Raw genomic sequence first — 18,528 nt, forward strand, 5'->3', positions numbered from 1 at the left:
CCACACACATCCACACATAGGTCCACACACATCCACACACAGATCCACATCCACACACACACACACACACACACAGAGGTACATATACATACACACACACACAGGTTCACACACACATCCACACACATCCACACACAGGTCCATACACACACACACAGGTACACGCACATCCACACACAGGCGCACACACATACACACACACACACGTATACACATATCCACACACAGGTACACACACACACACACACACACACACACACACAAAGGTCCACACACAGGACCACACACACACACACAGATACACATACACATTCACACACACACACGTCCACACACATCCACACACAGATACACATACACGCAGGTACACACACGTCCACCCACAGGTACACATTTATCCACACACAGGTACACACACATCCACACACAGGTACACACACACACACACAGGTCCACACCCATGTGCACACACATTCTAATCTGTAACAGCCTTTGCTGATTATATTGTTGCTGTTTCAAAGCAGAAACCAATAAACAATAATAGATGCACCTATTAGGAAAGTTATAGGTGAAGAAAGCTTTTTAGAGTTTCACTTCAACATGGAGAAATAAGCTGGGCACAGTGGATCACACCTGTAATCCCAACGCTTTGGGAGGCCAAGGTGGGAGGATCACTTGAGGTCAGGCATTTGAGACCAGCCTTGTCAACATGGTTAAAACTTGTCTCTACTAAAAAAATACAAAAATTAGCCAGGCGTGGTGGCAGATACCTGTAATCCCAACTGCTGAGGCAGGAGAATCACTTGAACCTGGGAGGCAGAGGTCGCAGTGAGCTAAGATCATCCTACTGAGTTCCAGCCTCGGTGACAGAGCAAGACTCCGTCTCAGGGTGGAAGGGAGGGGGAAGTGAAGAAATATACTAAATAAGGAAATAGCAAAGGTAATTATTTTTGTTTTTAAAAGATTCACCGAATTTATTGGGTTACATATATTTAATACAAGCATATATAGTGTGACAAGGTCCCCACAGGGTTTCTTAAGGATGCATGTTCACTGCCTGAATCCTGAAGGCCAGGCAGTTAGCCAAGGTGCCCAGCCAAGGAGTAGATGTCCCTGAGAGTCCAAACACGTTGGAGAATACCTGAGAACCTACCAAGGAAAACAGTCTCTTCACACAGCCATATTAAGCAAAGAGCCAGGAAATTAGCTTAACAGCAGCTTAGAGATAGGGGGTGATGCAGACCCCTAGAGCAGCCCTGTACCATCCAGGCACACCCTGTCTATGAGTCCTAATAAACTCATCTATTCACCAAGCTGAACTTGTCTGAGTCATTCCTTGGTCTCTTGCCTCCCTCCTAGTTTCAAGGGGGACATTACAGTCCCAAATTTTTCTCCTAAAAGCATATTTTGGAGATTGTGGGTTCCATCCCAGGCCAACTCAATAAAGCAAATCTCGCAATAAAGTGAGTTACATGGATTTTTTGGTTTTCCAGTCCAAACACGTTATGTTTACACTATATTATGGTCTATTAGGCGTGCAATAGCACTGTGACTAAAAATGTACTTAAGTGAAACTTACGTTATTGCTAAAACGTGAGAATGACCATCTGAGCCCTCAGCAAGTTCACAATTTTGCTGGTGAAGGGTTTTGCCTCAATGTTGATGGCTGCTGACTGCTCAGGGTGGGCGTGCTGAAAGTTGAAGTGGCTATAACCATTCCCCAAAATCATTCAATGATGAAGTCTGGTGCATTGACTGACTCTTTCATGAAGAATTTCTCTGTAGCATGTAATGCTGTCAGATAGTATTTTACCAACAACTAAGTTGATGTAATATTCTAAACTGCTTTGTTATCATTTCAACAGTGTTCACAGCATCTTTACCAAGAGTGAATTCCATCCCGAAGAAACCACTATTTTTGCTCATCTGTAAGAAGCAAGTCCTCATCCATTCATGTTTGACCATGAGATTGCAGCAATTCAGTCACATCCTCAGACTCCACGTGCCTTGCTATTTTTACCACATCTGCAGTTATTTCTTCCACTGAAGTCTTGATGTCCTCAAAGTCATCCATGAAAGTTGGAATCAACTTCTTCCAAACTCCTGTTAATGTTGATATTTTTATTACACTTTCTCTCATGGATCATGCATGTTCTCAATGCCTTCTAATACAGTAAATCGTTTCCAGAAGGCTTTCAATTTACTGTTCCCAGGTCCCTTAGAGGAATCACTATCTTTGGCAGTTATAGAATTAAGAAATGTATTTCTGAAATTATAAGACTTGAAAGTCAAAATTACTTCTTGATCCATGTGCTGCAGAGCAAATATGGTATTAGCAGGCATGAAAACAACTTAATATCCTTGTATATCTCCATCGAGCTCTTGGGTGACCAGGTGCTTGTCAATGAGTGGTAGTATTTTGAATTGAAAGGAATCATTTTTTTCTGAGCAGTAGGTCTCAGCAGTGGGCTTTAAGTACTCAGTAAACCTTTCTGTAAAGATATGTGCTGTCATCTAGGCTTTGTTGTTCCCTTTCTAGAGCACAGGCAGAGTAGATTTAACGTAATTCTTAAGGGCTCTAGGATCTTCAGAATAGTAAAAGAGATGTGGCTTCAACTCAGAGTCATCAGCTGCATTAGCCCCTAACAAGAGAGTCAGTCTGTCCTTTGAAAAGTCGAAGGCAGGCACTGACTTCTCCCCTCTGTCTATGAAAGTCTTAGACGGTATTTTCTCCCAATAGAAATCTGGAGCTACCTTCATCAATCATCTTAGCTGGATCTTCTGGATAACTTGATGCTTAGCACTTTCACTTTTATGTTATAGGGGCGGTGTTTTCCCTTCAATCTCATAAACCAATCTCTGCTAGCTTCAAATTTTCTTCTCTAACTTTCTCACATCTCCCAGCCTTTATAGAACTGAAGCGAGAGTGTGGGCCTTCCTCAATGTTAGGCTTTGGCTTAAGGGAATGTTGTGGCGGATTTGCTCTTTTATCCAGGCTTCTACAACTTTCTTCATATCAGCAATGAGGCTGTTTCGCTTAGTCACGTGTTCACTGGAGCAGCACTTTCAGCCTCCAAGAACTTTTCCTTTGCATTCACAACTTGGCTGTTTGGCACAAGTGGCCTAGCTTTCAGCCTGTCTCAGCTTTCCACATGCCTTCCTCACTAAGCGTAATCATTTCTAGCTTTTAATTTAAGGTGAGAGACATGCAACGCTTCCTTTCACTTGAGCATTTATGGCGCATTGTAGAGTTACTGACTGGCCTGATTTCAATATTGTGTCTTAAGGAATAGGAAGTCCTGAGAAGAGGGAAACAAATGAGGTAACAAACAGCTGGTCAAGCATTAAGAACACACAGGACATTTGTCAACTAAGCTCACCACCCTATAGGGACATGGTTCATAGCACCCTAAAACAATTACAATAGCAGCATCAAGGACCACTGACCACTGTTCACCATGACAAATATGATAATCATGAAAAGGTTTGAAATATTATGAGAATTACCAAATCGTGAGACTGAGACGTGAAGTGGGCACATGCTGTTAATAGAGCCAACAGACTTGCTGGAGGCAAGGTAGTCACAAACTTTCAATCTGTAAAAATGCAGTCATCTGTGAGGTGCAATAAACTGCAGTGTAATAAAACAAGATATGCCCATGTACACACACACTTACACACATATACACACACATATACACACACAAACATATATACACACACATATATACACAGATGCATATAGACACATATACATACCCACACATATACACACACACATACATACATACACACATGCACATTATGCATACATGCAAACACAAAGACAAACATATACACATACATGCATACATTCACAAGTATATGCACATGTATACGCACATATATACAGATACACACATACACATGAATACCCACACACAAACATACACATACATCTACACACATACACACATGCATACCTACATATACATATATACATACATATAAACACAACATATATACTCATATACTCAAACACATATATACACAATATACACACACAAATACACACACATACATACACACTTTCACATATACACATGTATACACATAGAAACACAAATACACATGCATACAACACACAAACAAGTATATGCACATGTATACACACATATACACATGCATCCAAAATACACATACATGCACATGTATACACACATAAATATAAACAGACACATACACACACGTACACATACACACATACACTTATACACACATATATACACACATACACATATATACACACATATAAACACATGTACACACAAATGCATATACACACATGTGCACACATACACACACACACTCACACATATACATACTCATATACATACACGATATACACATTCACATACACACACATATACATATACACACAGACACAGAGATGCACACACAGATAACATAAATATACACACAGAAATTCTAATACAATACTATCTAGGTTTCCTACAGAAAGCTTTCTAACATTGAATATTGTCCTTTTTTTTCAAAATTATATGATTACAAGTACATTCAGGATAACACTTTGTACATTAGATGATATGAATTATTACTAGCAATTCAGTTATTAGCATTTACCATTTTTACCTTCGTCTTGTTTAAATAATATGTGTATTACAGATGAAAATAAAATAAAAACTGATGAATGCAGGAGAATTTCAAACAGTGAGTCACTGGGCTCCTTCACCCAACTTGCATTATATACTTCTCTTTCATATTCAATAGGTCTTCACGTATTGTTTTGAATAATTTGTGGTGACTACCATTTCAGAACAGAATTAATGCATAATTCAATTGTAATCATTTTCTCCTTGTCTTAGAGGAGGGTGAGTTAGAAATTCCAGGGCTTAACTTTCAGGCCAAAAAAATTATAGGAGTGTTCTTCCAGTCTACTTTGCCAATACTAATTGACCCTCTTGGTTTTGAGTCTTTGGGCAGCTAATTAAAGCAATTAGCATCACCTCTGCAGCCATTTTTTTCACACTGCACTCCACATCGCTGTGATTAAATAGACTACCAAAACAACAGATTTACATTAGTGAGAATTCTCTTTTTCGTTATAATTTTTTTTAATTCTTGCAAAACAAATTTTATCTCTGTTTAAAGGTCTGATTGTTTTTCCATAAAGAGACGTTGAGATACTCAACTATATCTTGACTTGAAAGCAAGGACAAGATTTTTCAGATATGGGAATTTTAGAAATGCAGTCACTTTGTTTATAACCAAATCCAATGGCTCTTGGATGGGAAATCTTGAAGCCAGTGGTTCTCAGCCCTGTGCTCATGAGATTCACCCAGGGGAATTTTTAAACTCTTGATGTCTGAGCCCCACCCCAGCCATTAATCAACTTATTTTTGGTTAGCACACTAAAAGTAATTTTGTATTAATTAAAAATTGCTTATTTAAATCTTTTACAAACTAGAAAAATAAATGTTTTTCATCCAGGCTCACTTCTAAAACAACTGATTTTGTCTATTTTTTCCAAATTTTTCAAATGCAGAATGGCCTATTTGCATCATGTATCTGATAAATATTGTGGAGTCACCTCCTGTTATTTAATCCATTTGTCTCCTATAGTAAGCTGGATGAAGAAAGACTGACTTCAGAATGACTTGTCTGCTAATTGGCATTGACTCTTCTGCTTCTATAGTGATGGAATGCTGGAACTGAGAGCGGAAGTGGAAACGTGACTCATCCACATCAGAGCCCTGGGAAATTTAGGGTAACAATTGAATGGGAATAGTGGTAGAGGTTTCAGTGATAAACTTTGGCAATATGGTGGAGGGAAAAAACTTATTTTAAATTCAAGTACATGGCTATGCAAATACATCTTACAGCTTTCACTAGAACTTTCAGGTCAGAATCAACTAACATGCACCCTTTATCCAACAACTCTGTTCGTAAGATTCTAGCATAGTTATTAGGGTGTAGTTGGATATGAATTTGAATCCTGCATTTTATTAATCATGGGACATTTGCAAATTATTTAAGTTAGATGCCTCACTCTCCCCATGGATATAATAACAGTACCTATGCTATTCTGCTGATAGGAAGATTAAATAAAATCACTGACTTAAGGAATCAATGTGAATTATCATATTCTCAGAGCTGTACTTAGACCATCAGAAGTTGCTCTAAATACATCAATGGCACCCACTTGATCAGTGGTTATCAAATGTATCCAATCAATCCAGAAATATACTGAGATGAAGAAACAAAAGAAAACTTTCAGTTCTGTTTCCTGTTTCAACATAATCTATTTGGCCATGAGGAGGAATTCTGGAATCTGAAAACCTGGGTAGATTCCACATTTTTCATTATCACATTTTTATCTCACATTTCCTCTATATTCAGAATAACCTTTTTCAGGAACATTCTTTCTCTACACTTTACAATCACTCCCGCTATCTGAACGCTTTATTAATCAGCTAATGTTGAATGTGCGTATAGCACCTAGTATGCTGTGTGCAAAGCTGCTGAGCCCATGACATTCTGACATTAATCTTTTAGCTTTCGGGGCACTTCCTTTAATTTTCTGTGCTATCTAAGTAATTTAAATTGAATGCATTAATCAAATTTTTCATTCTACACAGGAGTAATTTAATAGTGGAGCACAGATTCTTCATTTGAGGCTCTTTTCATATATATATATATATATATATATATATAAAAGAGGTGTTTCCCATTAACAGCTGTGCACAGAATGCAGCCAAAGAAAACATTTCTAAATATTTCCCCAACAATTACATGTTCTTTATTTGTGGAGAACTAATTTATCTGTTAATTTTCCTGCATTTTTTTCAAATAAACCCGTACAATCCTATGTTTGCCAACAATCTCAGGATTTAATTTGTTTTCGTTTTTGTTTCTCTACCTTTCATTTTCTATCTTGCAAACTATTAACTTGAACTTTAACCCAAAGCTTCTCAAAACATGGTCGTAGAATACCTGCGTCTGGTGTGCTCGATAAAAAACACTGGAACCCAGAGATGGCCGCATTGAGCCACCCTATCAGAAACTGAGGCCAGCAAGTGCTGCCTAGTCCTGAGTAACTTCCTGTGTCCACTCATAATCAACTCCTGTAGGATTTCCCATTTAATTTAATTTGTTCATACATTTTTAAAGAATAAGCAATTTAAATGCAGCATGATTTAAAATCCTTTGGTAAATTTGAGTTGCATAGGTTTTCACACCAAAATCTTTTCTTGGACAATTAATTTAGAATGTTTACCTTTATTTCTTCTAATGTTTTCCAGAGCAAAGCAGTACAAAATTGTGCTAGTACTTTTACTTTATCTATGTTTTAGTTGAGAAAATACTATTATCATAAGTCTTTCCGACTTGGCAAATCCCAAAACGAACTTAATACAAATATGTATCTACTCATGACATTCCCTATAAAATAGGGAACATTGAAGTCCCATATGTGTGCCCTTTCTGGTCTCATTTAAATATATATTGTCTGTGGGTACACATTTATATGGTATATTCCTTTTGTGAATACACCATAGTCTGTCCATTCAACTATTCGAAGATATTTAGGTTGCTAACAGTTACTTGCTGTTACACAGATGCCATTAGCAGTCTTGTTCATATTTCCCAGTGTATGTGTGCAAGAATTTATCTAGGTTATGTACCTGAAAAGAAAATTACCTGCTGTAAGTTAAGCATATGTTCGACTTTACTAGTTAAGAACAAATTGTTTTCCCGAATATCTGTTCCAATGCAGGCTCCCAGCAGGAGTGTATAACACTTCTCATTGCTCCACATGGATGACCATACTTGGGGTATTCAAACTTTAATTTTAGCCAATGTGGAAGATGGGAAATATACCTTATTGCTGTTGCAACTTGCATTTTTCTGATTTCTAATGAGGTTAAGCATTTTTTGGTGGTTTATTGGCCATGAATGTGATCTCTTACATAAAATGCCTTTTGTGTTGTAGCCTCCCTTCTACTCTTTTTCCATTCTTATTGATTTTTAAGAATGTGTATATTCCAGATCTTAATCATCAGTCTGACACATGTAATATATATCCATTTTCTTTATTGGACCTTAATAAACAGCACCTACACATAAACACTTTACACTAAATTATCATCTCAGGGAGACTGGAGCCATTCAAGTAGTGTGAACTCATGTCCCAAATCCTGTGGGCTGGTTTATGGTTAGGAGTTCTCAGGAAAAAAATAAAAATAGTTTCTCCTTTTTCACTTGGTGATAAGACTAAGATCAGAAAGAATCTGTACTGCCCATTGGATCAGCCTTTGACTGAGGCTTTCATTCTCTGGCATGGGATTCTCCACATAACTGAAGGTGGCCCTGGGCACCAGGGATGTGACCCACCCTCCAGGAGGCCTCTGCCCCAGTACTCAGTCTCCTCTCTAGGTCCAGGGTCTCTCTTCACCTTAACATTTGAGAATAGCCCTCATTTTTTGCCGTGTCTACTGTAAAATTAAAGGGAAGCTCCTGTTGCACGTCTTGTACTGAAAGAGCTCCTTAGGTTACTTGGTCTGGCATATTGCTAACAAAACATCCAAGAAATTAATGACTAATGCCACAGGGACAATAACATGATTCATTGTGACAGTGAGCTTCGTGGGAAGCATGGTGGTCATCTAAACAGTAATTTTACTGGCTGAGGGAGAAGGAGGAGGAAGAGAAGGTGGCAATCTCTCTATCAGAAATCGCATATTACTTAAATAAGGTAAATTAACATGGCGAGATAACATGTATAAGAAAGAATATTTTCTATATTAGGAATTCCTTGTTTTACTTAGATTTGTAGTACACTTTAAAAGGAGTGAGTTTATTCTCTCAACCAATTGATTTCCATCTTTAATGTCAGCTACAGAGTTCAGCTTCTGACAAAGACAGACCAAATAGTTCAGAGAAACCCTCCTGGTGAAAACACTATATATGTGTATGTGTGTGTGCATGTGTGTAGATTCTTACATGTACATAACTTACATTTCTTTTAATTGCATTTCCAGACAAAATGGAAAGAAGGAGTTAGCAACAGTATTTAAAAGGATAATGGCTGAGAATTTTCCAAAACTGACAAAAGGCACCAACATGAATAGGTAAGACTTGGCTAGGCTTGGTGGATTACGCCTGTAATCCCAGCACTTTGAGAGGCCAAGGTGGGCAGATCACCTGAGGTCAAGAGTTTGAGACCAGCCTGACCAACATGGTGAAACCCCATCTCTACTAAAAATACAAAAATTAGCCAGGCATGGTGGTGGGTGCCTGTACTCTTAGTTACTTGAGAGACTGAGGCAGGAGAATTACTTGAACCTGGGAGGTGAAGGACATGGAGGTTGCAGTGAGCAGAGATTGTGTCACTGCATTCCAGGCTGGGTGACAAGAGTGAAACTCTGTTGAAGTTGAAGCCCTATTGAGATATAGTTGATATTTGTATATTTAAAAATGCACTTGATGTATATATATTTTTTTAGTTTGGACATATTCATATTCTCATGATACCACAGCCAAGTGCTACTAAACATACCCATCGCTTCCACAGATTTTCTTGCGTTCTTTTGTGGTTTCGTTTTTGCTTTGTTTTCTTTGTGGTAAGAGCACTTAACATGAGATCTATCATCTTAAAAGATTTTAAAGTATACAATACTGATTGTTAACCACAGATGCTGTTCTGTACAGCGCATCTCTAGAAATTATTTGTCTTGAATAATTGAAATGTCACACCCACTGAGCAACAAATCCCCATTTCTTCCTCCCCACAACTCCTAGCAACCACCATTCTATTCTCTGCTTCCGTGAATTTGACTATTTTAGATTCTTCGTATGAGTGGAGTCATGCAGTATTTGCTCTTCTGTGACTGGCTTATTTCACTTAACATAATATCTTCCAGGTCAGTTTATCTTGTCACAAATAGTAGGATTTCCTTCTCTTTTAAGGCTGAATAATAGTCCACGCGTGTGTGTGTGCACGCATATATATATACATGCACACACAAATACACGTAATATTTTCTTTATTCATTCAGATGTCCTTGACCTTGACCTTCTGTGTAGCAAAGGTCAATAAATAATTTGCACTGTAAGAACTACATCCTCATGCAGTGATTCATTAAATTAGTAAATATTTCTAAAAGGCCCACTTTGTGCCAGTCTTCTGTACTAGTTCCTGAGAATACATGTCAAGCAACAGAAAGTTTTTGTCCTCTCAAAATTCCAAGTTGAAAAAGAGAAAAACAGGTAAGTCAGTGTACGATGGGCACGTTGATCGTGATTCTCCTGGAATGGTGGGAACAGAGACTCAGTGACCTGAGTCACCCAGGAGCAGGAAGGAGGGGACCTGGAGCTGGCCTGTCAGCGAGACAACTGGCTCCGGGAAGCCACTGCCTGTAGTCATTTATCTCCTTGTCCTCCATGAGCACCTACTGTTGGCTCCGCACAATGAAGGTGAAAAGACAATGGAGCTAAGAAAGCAGACTAAAATAAAAAGAGACCTCTCGGAGAGAAGAATCTTGTGAAAGAAACAGAATGCTTACGAACTTAAATCGTAGGAAACTGTAAAGAACAGAATTACCATTGCAGAGAAGTACGTCAGCAATGTGGAATATAGGCTGAAATTCAAAGTTAAAGAACACAGATATAAAAATCAGAGAGACCATAGATATGGAAGAAAAGTGATGGAGGCCCTGTGTAAGAATAACGAGAATCCTTGAAGAAGAGAACAGAATCCATAGGAAAGAATGCTCAAAAACATAATAGACTAAAATGTTGAACTGAGAGGAGATCTTAGGTTCAGTTTATACAGAACAAAATTCATGAAAAATAATTAATTGCTAAGCCTATGTGGCATAGGATGTTAGTTCAAGTGCTGAAGTTTCAGGTAGGCACTGAAATTCAGGAGAGAGGTCAAAGCTGGAGCCATAAATCTGGGAGTTACTAGCACGTGAATATTTAAACTGTGGGACCAGATGACATAATTAAGGAGGGGGGCAACAGGAGAAAAAGGTGATTTGAAATGGCCTGCTTGGGGATTCCAGTCTTTGGGGTTTAAGGAAAGACGAGTAGCCTGTTACGGGATGAAGAAGGAGCCCTACTGAGGAAGGGGAAGTGAGTCAAATAGCAGATAAACGTGGAAGTGTGGTAAGCCTCATTAGTAATCAAATAATTGCAAATTAAAGATATCAACTTTGATCAATTGTATTGGCAAGAATTAGTAAATTTCATTACTGATATCAATTGAGAGTCAAACTTGCAAACGTCATTATAAATTTTGAAGATCTTTTGACCCCAAATTCCATTTTTAAGAATTTGTCTTAAGAAACTAAACTGACAAGAGCACAGAATGCAAACTCATCATAGTACTATTTATAATCAGTAAATTACTAAACATCTACAAAGAAATGAAGGGTAAATTAGTTATGGTACATGAACATGGTGGGATTTTATGTAGTCATTAAAATGACGAAGATATCCATGTACTTAAATATATATGTATATATGTATTACCAATATTATTTACATGATATTCACAATATATTATAAATAAAATATTATTCATAGAATACTATTAAACAAAATTGATTCTAGTTATACAAAGTTTTGCACATATTATCTATGCGAAATTTTAGTCAATATGCAAATATCTACACACGTAACAGTCCAGAATGATAGACTCTCAACGTTAATGAGGAGTAGGCATTTTGACAACTTTGACTATAATGTTTATATTATTCCATGAGCATTTTTACGATAACCATATGTTGCCTTTTTAGCCAGAGGAGCCAGTCAAGGTATTTTAATTTTGAAAAAAGAGGTAAAAATACTTCCTCCCCTCATTCCCCGGCTTCCCCTTTTGGCTGCTTTACTAAGCCCTTTAACTCTACCACTCCCAGTGTAGGGCTCTGAGACTCCATGAAAACTGATTCTGGAACCAGACAAAACCTGTCTTGCTCTAGATTTTATATTGTGCCACTTTTATAGAAGCACATAGATTTCTCCCTCCATTTAAGTGTACATGAAATTGTCTCTTTTTAATTTTTTTGAATTTATTTTAACTGACAAGTAAAAATTATACATATTTATGGTATACTACATGATGCTTTGATATATGCATATATTCTGAAATGGCTATATCAGGTTACCTAACAAATCTATTATCTCACATATGTATCAATTTTTTGGGGGGGTAAGGACATTTAGAATGTACTTTTATAGCAATTTTCAAGTATACGATACAATGCAACTAACAATAGTCATCACGTTGTACAATAGATCTCCTGGACTTATTTCTCCCAACGAAAACTTTGTATCCTTTGCCCAATCTCTTCCACATACACCACTCTCCTTAGGCCCTGGTAGCTGCCATTCGACTCTCTGTTACTACCAATGAGTCTGACCATTTATGATCCCACATAGGAATAAGCTCACGAAGTTATTTGTGTTTCCGTGCCTGGCTTGTTTCACTTAGCACAACCACCACTCAGATTCAAGTGATTCTTTTTTCTTTTTTTTTTTAATTTTTACTTTTTTCATTTTAATCAAAAAGTAATCATTTCATTTTATTTTTATTTATTTATTTATTTATTTTTGAGTTGGAGTCTCACTCTGTAGCCCAGGCTGGAGTGCAGTGGTGGGATCTTGGCTCATTGCAACCTCTTCCTCCCGGGTGCAGTTCAAGCAATTATCCTACCTCAGCCTCCCAAGTAGCTGGGATTATAGGCACTAGCCACCATGCCCAGCTAATTTTTGAATTTTTTAGTAGAGACGGGGTTTCACCATTGGCCAGTTTGGTCTTGAACTCCAATCATTTCATTTTATTAACAACACAAGAGTTTCAAAAAAAAAAAAAAGCACACTATATAACACAAACAGGTCAGAACATAAAATGCTGCCATTTGGGGGCCTTGAATTTTGAAACCATTGTTTTCTCTGCCACTGTCAGGGACTTGGCGGAAGTCACTGCTCTCCCTCTCCCCTTCTAAAGGGTCTCGAGACTGTGATCCACAGGGATCTACTGAGCACAATCCCTACAGAGAGGGCAGCTTCCTGGGGCTCCACTTAGAACAACAGCCAGAAGCCCTCCCTCCAACAATTTCACTCTGGTGCAAAAGTCATGAACAGCCACCAATCTCAAGAACATGTCCAGCTACCAGAAGTCTGACATCAAAGTGGTCCCTACCTCCTGCTGCTCAGGAAACAGAACAAGAGTCTAGATGAAAACAAGAGCCTGGGGTTTTGAGCCAAAAGCTCAAAACAAATCACCGAAGAAATGAGTGTTCACGGCCAGAGTCTCAGAATCGGCTCCACGGAAGTACCGGTGCAGGGCGATACTGACAGAGCTGGTGGGGGGAAGAACGGTGAGGCCCAGATTCACCATTTGTGCTAAACTGCTGCCAACTGGAGTGGTTCAGTCCACTGGAGATCTTCCAATGAAATGAAAACCAAAGATAAAAGAGAAAAAAAAAAAACAAAAAACAACCTTGGCTCAGACAGAAAAATTCTTTCTTCTGTGGCTGCCATGGTCATTCCTCAACAATCCAGAGTAGCTGATTTATGAATCCTCAAGCAGACCCCAAACATTTGGGGTTGGGCATGACGACACCGTGCCTGCCAAGGCCGGCCGAATTTTCATTAACTCTAGGCAGGAGCTTCAGGCAGGAGCTTGAGCTCTGGCCGACGTGTTTGAAGCTGGAAAGCCTTGGTAGGTTCACAATGAACAAAGGTGGTGGCTACTGACATGACAGATGCCATTCCAAACGTGGCCAGCTGGGCCTGGCTCCAAATCCGGTAGACAGAGGGACCGGAGAAACCCCATCAGACATAAGCCCAAACACCTGTATTGCCCAAGTGACCCCGGAGATACTTATTTTCTACAAAAACCCAAAAAAAAACACAAAACAAAACAAAATACAGCCCCAAATGCAGCATAAACTTGGTAAGGAATAAGCAACACAGCCTTGGGCAGGAGAGGGAGCAGGTGGTAGGAACTGATGACACTCGATGCAGACCCGGAGAATGCAAAGAATATCCTCCAAACAACTCTATTTAGAATGCAGTTAGTGGGACGAGGCCAGGGGCTGAGGGGACTGGGGACAATTGAAATGTTTAGCCTCAGTAATGCCTCTGGTAAGATCCCGTGGGGGCCTGTGGCTGCCCCATCTGTGCTGTGGTCTGACTAACCAGGTGGGAGAGAGCAGGGCCACTCTGGATCAGGGTATCGGGAGCCTTCTGTACATTTAGATTGTCAAAGTTGGCACCTGTGGAAGACACAGGCCACTGGCTAGCCATGGTGCTAGCAGGTGCCAGGCGACTGGAAGGTTGGCCAAAAAGCCCTTGGGAAGGATCCCCAGGTCTGGGGCCCATGTTCTCAGCAGATCCTCCCTGCCCCAAAATGCTTGGAGGCTGATTGCCAAAGGCCTGTGATCTTTGTGGAAGCTGTTTGCTGCCATGGAAAAATTCTGGTTCAGGGTGTTTCCGGCAGCATCTGAGGGGGTTGTAGAGGTGCTATTGGCCACCACTGTACCACTACTGAAGAGGCTGGGGATTTTGGCCTGAAGCTCTTGCTGGGAGTTGGGGGGTGCAGATGGAGTGGGTGTAGTAGAGGGGAGCACATGGCCGTTCTGGAGCGGTTGGGAGCTTGGCCCTGTCTTCAGCGAGGCACCCGAGGTCGCCCGAGTGGTTGGCAGGAAATCAGGCCAGGCAGAGAGTCGGTGCTGCTCCTCATCAGCTGCTCCTTCTGCTCTCGCAGGTAGTTCCTGATCTTGTCAGTCTCTTTGGCAGTGAGGCATCTGTTGTCTGCCTGCAGGCTGATGAGGTGCTGGATGGCTGGAGGGTGGCCCTGCGCACGCCCTCCTCAGGGCCTCCTCTCTCTCTTTCCTGCAGGATGGCTGCATCCTGGCTGCCTGTCTGGCAATCTCCTCACATTCCTTCTCCCGGCACTCATTCTTATCACGCTCATAACTTCTGGCCACCAGCACCATGGCGTCTGCCTGGGGCATGTCGCAATGCTCTTCCGGGGTTCCAAACATGATGTTGGCTGCGCAGGAGCGGTGAATCTGGCGTTGCTGGGTGATGACAATAGCAAAAGGGAACCTCCCCTGCTCACATCCTCCAAGGCTGTGATAAAGACATCTCTGTGTTGAGGAGGATCAAGTCCACTACCACGCCCAGGTCTCACAGCTTCCACCCCACAGACTCGGCATAGTCTTTTGTCGGTTGATCACAATCACAGAACAATCGATGGACCTTTCGGCATCAGAGTGTCTCTGAATCTCCTCAAAATATTGACGATAAAGCTCTTCTCTAGGCCGTTCCTCATGTTTCAAACGCTCTTTGGCACGAGACTGACTTTCTGGGCCTGGAGGGACTCTTCCATCCAAGCTATCTCCGTAACGGTCAAATAAGACTCATCCTGCAGGTATCGATCATAAGAGCCTTCTCTCCTGTACACAGGATCTCAGGAGTCTCTCATGTTTCTGTATCTGTCCTACGTGGGGTCTCGCTGATCTAGAAAATTCCTAGATTCTCCTAGATCACAAAAGTCCCTAAGATCCCTCATGTCCCAAACATCGTGCATACTCCTGCTGTCTCTGAGATCCCACAAGTCTCGGGGGTCTCGAATGTCTGCTGTCCCGGGCGTCCTGGCCATTTCTGCCATCCCTGGGCCTTCTCCTGGGACTTCCCCAAATGGGGGATTGATCCCGCCTTGAATCTCGACTGTCTCCAAACCCATGAAACATACAGTGGTCATTCTTTCCTGTAAGTAGGTAACAAAATACAGGTGTTTTTGTCCAAAAGCAGGACAGCTCTATGTTATGCGTAATGTTCAGTTAGTTGGGTTCCCAGGTGGAGGTACCAGCACAGACGAGGATTCACTATACGCAGTACTGTCCAGTTCACTGTAGGAAATGCAGTTCACTGGGGTATGTAGTTTAGGTATGCTTCTGGGGAAAACTGGCCTTTTTACTTTGAGGCAAGGCAAAATCCATTAATCTGCTTGGGCCTTGAAAAGACACTAGATATGAAATACATCATTTGTATGAAATATATCATATCTGTCTGTCCTCTATACAAAACTGCTTCCACTTGTGCGCTGTTATGGGGCCAGAACATTTGAATACAATATCCTTATTTTTGATGTAAATGGTAACACTAATAAAGCTCTTCTTTGAGAGAAGGGACCAATTTGTATCTTGAGGGAACACACCAGGATTATCTCTTTTGTATACACTGGAAGGAAGAATATATTGGGAAAACACCCTTGATTTCCATGAAAGCTAAGAAAAAGGGAGACTTTCCAGAGGTGGAGTGTTTAGCCCTTTTTACTTCCCCTCAAACAGGTAACCCAAGTGTGTGAGCAAACCGGGGATCTGCAGGACAGGAGCAGCAGCAATCTCTCAAGCAGCACTTTCCGTAAACCTGGGTTAACATCTGGACCGGCAGGCATTTGGAATGAAGAGTCGAGTCTCTGCGGCCCACTGCAGTGCAGCATGGCATACACCAACGACTCTGGGGCACTCCTTCTGCTCTGGAGACTCCCATCGACACGTGAACTGGGGACAGACAGAGGTTTATCCTCTTCCAATCGCCTGCAACTCATGCTGCAAGCTGAACTTGCTGGATTTGACACTGAAAACACAAAACTTCCGCTGTATCTCCTGATGTATGTTTTTAAAAAGCAGCAAGGCCCTTCACACAAGGTTCATGTTCTTATTGTTTGCTTGAGCATTTCACTTGTTGGGGGGAAGAAAAGACCTTTGGTGTATGAAGCTGGGCTTAATTCCCCAGAGCCCAACTCTCCCAAGGTAACTCACGGTGTCAGGGTACTTTACCTTTGTGTGGGCTGGGTCTTGATGGTGATGGAGCCGTATTCATATTTCTTCTTTCCGCTGCCTTATTAATATTGCTACCAGCGAGGTGGGCTCCAGGCCACTCCTTTGCCTCAGGCCCACCACTGCCACCTCCTCCTCAGCCCACCTGCCCACCATAGGACAAAGGTGCCACCGGCTGACCAGTGCCTCCTCAGTATTTGGGATTACAGGCATCCACCAATATGCCCGGCAAATTTTTATAATTGTAGTAGAGACAGGGTTTTGCCATGTTGGTCAGGGTAGTCTCAAACTCCTGAACTCAAGTGATTCACCTGCCTCACCCTCCCAGAGTACTGCGATTATAGGCATGAGCTGCCACACCCAGCCAAAATTATCTCTTGAACACATGGATGCATTGTGATTTTTTGCTCCAGTTATACATATGGCTTGTCTTCATATTATAAGCATTACAAAGATCTAATACAGTTGAGAGTTTGTCCTGAAGCTCCAGAATTATGAAAAAGAAATAATACATGGTTGGGAACCAGAGAGTTATGAGTTCTAAGTTCTACATGTATTCTATTCTCCAACTACTTTTGTTAAGTGACTTTGTTTTGTTAAGGGACTTTGTATTCTATAATTTCCAAATGGAAATGCTGGCCTAGACCACTGTTTCCAAAAGTATATATGTATGTATAAATAAATATATCTCTATATATGTAGTATACAGTTAATTTTAAGATGTCAAAAAAATACTTGTAGCTATCTAATTTTCATTAGGCACATCTGGCTGCCTTTACCTTATTCTCATTTTTTTTTTTATGCAGCATTGATTGTTACTGAAACACCAGGGTTTTGTTCTAGGTCCTGCTGCTGGCAGCACAGAAAGCCAATCCCTGAGATGGTGAGTATTGCCGAAGAGGAAATTTACTTGGGTACTGCAGCCCGAGGATATGGGAATTCAGTCTCAAATCTATCTCCCTGATTGACTAAAACTAGGGGATTAAATAGCAGGGAAGAAATGTAGCAATGTATAAGAAACCAGGAACTAGTGGGGAGGCAATGAAGCAGTTATGAGGAATGGGGAGTCAGGCATCTCATTGTCTGGGTGTGGTAACCCAGCAATTTTTTTTTTTTTTAAAGAGGCCTGAAGGTCATTTTCTGAGGAAAGAACTTGGATAAAACAAATGTAAGCTTCAAGCTTTAAGACCAAAAGGGTCTGCTTATCCAAAAAAAAAAAAAAAAAACCTACCTATGGTACTACTGGGTTGATTTCGGCTAATTTTCATTAGGCACATCTGACTGCTTTTATGCTACTTTCATTTTCTTTCATGTAGCATTCATTACCATCTGAAATACTATAGCATATGCCCATTTATTATGTTTCTAATTTTTTTTTCTCTCTCTCTCTATCTGCTAAAATGTAAGCCCAATGAAGGGAATAATTTTTCTCTGTTTAACTCACTCATATCCCAACCCTGTAGCATCATGCATGGGACATAGTAGTCACTTAATAAACACCTGTTAAATAAGTATTTAGACATTGATCACCTGTATCAAAGTTAATGTAAACAGACAACCTTAGCTCTTATAGTATAAGAAAAATATAATGATTTTAGCTTCTATAGTGTAAGAAAAAATAGTCTACATTCTATGGCACATTTTACAGACAAATCTAGATTAGACACAATGC

At 40.4% G+C, this 18,528-nt stretch overlaps 1 protein-coding gene and 1 pseudogene across 1 annotated transcript in view; both read right to left on the bottom strand.

Moving 5' to 3' along the window:
- PXDNL (peroxidasin like) overlaps positions 1–18,528 on the bottom strand; it is a 456,288-nt gene that overhangs the window by 355,545 nt on the left and 82,215 nt on the right. The gene's annotated exons all lie outside the window — the stretch shown is intronic.
- Positions 13,973–16,914, bottom strand: LOC108306654 (annotated as a pseudogene).

The sequence above is a fragment of the Cebus imitator genome, unplaced genomic scaffold (assembly GCF_001604975.1).
Source record: "Cebus imitator isolate Cc_AM_T3 unplaced genomic scaffold, Cebus_imitator-1.0 Scaffold73, whole genome shotgun sequence".
In the NCBI taxonomy this organism is placed as follows: Eukaryota; Metazoa; Chordata; class Mammalia; order Primates; family Cebidae; genus Cebus; species Cebus imitator.